The following is a 2,137-nucleotide window of genomic DNA, read 5'->3' on the forward strand; positions in this document are numbered from 1 at the left end:
TCATGTTAGGTCCGGTTAATGCATGGTTGATCTACCGCCGTGACTGTAAACTACTTGGTGTCAAAAATACACTGCGACAAAAAAGCTTCCAGGCAGTTGTTGCCACTAGCCTCATTCTTACGCAGGCACGAAGAGGCCGACCATCACTTAGCGAAGCATCTCCGTCACCACCACCACCCCCCAAGAGGGTTCGTGCTGGAGTTCCAGATGATGTTCGCTCTGATCAAGTTGCACACTGGCCTTTGAAATGTGAAAAACGTGGACGCTGCAAACTCTGCAAAGTCCACGCAACTACCACCCTCTGTGAAAAATGTGATATGCGTCTTTGCTTCACTGAGGAACGAATCTGTTTCAAGTCTTACCATTTGGCATAGGCTAAAAGGCTTGTCCGATACTTAACAAATGAACGAACTTTGAAAATGTTTCAGACATGGTGCTGATGATGTGGGTTCTATTTTTCTTCAGCATTCTTTTTTCTATTTGCACAACTAATGTTTACAGATTTGTTGTTCAGTTCTCTATACCCATGGTAGCTTGTTAAATACCCCAAAATAAGCAGTATTATTTATCTTTGATACAATTCCAATATTTATTTTGTTACACTAAGCAAAGCTGAATAATTTTGTTAAATCTTGTTATTAAAGTCAGAGTTTTAATATATGTTGTTAAAATGCAAATAAAAAGGCAGTTTTCATGTTACTAAGCACTAAGAATGGTCATGTTTACTTACCGTTAAATTAAGAACATCTTTACGACTGACGCCCAATGTGACAAATATGTAACAATGCAGATCTTAGGTATGAAAAACTCTTATTTTGAAAAAAAAAAAAACATCAAAAATTAGTTTTATGTGGTCCACTTGGTCTGTGGTATATACCGCATTATTTTCCTTCAAGGATAAATGGGTCTAGGTTCTTATGGGTTAACATTGAAATTGTGAAATCCACTAACTGTTTTTGCCTAAAATAATGCATAAATAATGCATCTCTATGTTGTGAAGCTACTGTGAATTATAAAGGGATTAAAATACATAGAAAAAAAATTGTCTTTCAAGGTTTACAATGCAAGACAGATGCAATGATTTGTACTGGTTGTACAATCACTGGGTGTAATGAGAGTAATGAGCTACATTTAAATTGGCAAATCTATATTTCCACTTAAGGTGGTGAAAGTAACATAAAAGTAATGCAATAGTAGTGTAATGTACTACAATTCAAATACAGTAATATTGTAACGTAACTAATTACAGTCAGCCCCCTGCTTACGAGCATCCTGATTTGCGAACATTCAGCCTTACGAGCGTGGATCAGGGAGAATTTTGTCCTCCGCTTACGAGCAAACCTCTCGTCTTGCGAGCATTCCGTCAAACCAGCCATTGAGTATGTAGAAATGTTCTCGCCTAACTGCGTCAATATATATTCAGCAGTTGCGTCATCTACAATCATTAATAGATACTTATGGCGGTAACGTGAACGCTATTGGTCTTACAATCTCACACTGACTGTCTCACTCACGGTGTCTAAATATATTACCATTTAAGTGTAGTGTTTGTACAGCTAAAGGGAAAAACAGCTGACATGAAATTAAATGTGCCGATTGCAGGACAAAGAATTGTCATTGGTTTAAATGTGTGGTTTTTTTTTAATTAATTGTCAATACATTCCAACCGTTTAAAAAAAAGTGCGAATAATTATCTGTCAGTCAAGGAGACGCCAATATGCTATTGGTCGATTAAGGTCACCCGGTCTCACTCACGGAGATGCTATTGGCCGGCGTCACACGTCAATCACAGAAATGCCGATATGCTATTGGCCGAACGCCTTTATCTAGCTTGATGGGACAGGATGGAAGGAAGTAGACAAAATGAGTGAAAAACGGAATGTTTTGAAGACTTTGCAAACTTTATCTGTTAGACATAGCTTCTAAAATTACTAGCAGCGGTAAAGGAAGAAATAAGAGGATGATGTTTTAGTATCTCCGTGATTTGCACCATGACTGAAAGAGTTACTGTAACACTGTAAGACCAATAGCCTATATGCGTTGCCATATTAACTCAAGAGGTTAATCTCTGCACCCTATTACGGGTGATGATACAGCGCCATATAATGGTTGCTAGACAAGTCTGCATGTCAGGTTA

The 2,137-nt window shown here is 38.0% G+C and overlaps 1 long non-coding RNA gene across 1 annotated transcript in view; it reads right to left on the reverse strand.

Annotated features, from left to right (window-relative positions):
- LOC148415265 (uncharacterized) overlaps positions 1-1,431 on the reverse strand; it is a 5,566-nt gene extending 4,135 nt beyond the window's left edge. The window contains exon 1 of the long non-coding RNA XR_015867468.1: positions 731-1,431. This is a non-coding gene — a long non-coding RNA (uncharacterized LOC148415265). The remainder of the gene's footprint in view (positions 1-730) is intronic.
- Positions 1,432-2,137: the final 706 nt, after the last annotated feature.

This window comes from Hippichthys cyanospilos, chromosome 12 (assembly GCF_059441005.1).
Source record: "Hippichthys cyanospilos isolate Australia breed blue-spotted pipefish chromosome 12, RoL_Hcya_1.0, whole genome shotgun sequence".
Lineage (NCBI taxonomy): Eukaryota > Metazoa > Chordata > Actinopteri > Syngnathiformes > Syngnathidae > Hippichthys > Hippichthys cyanospilos.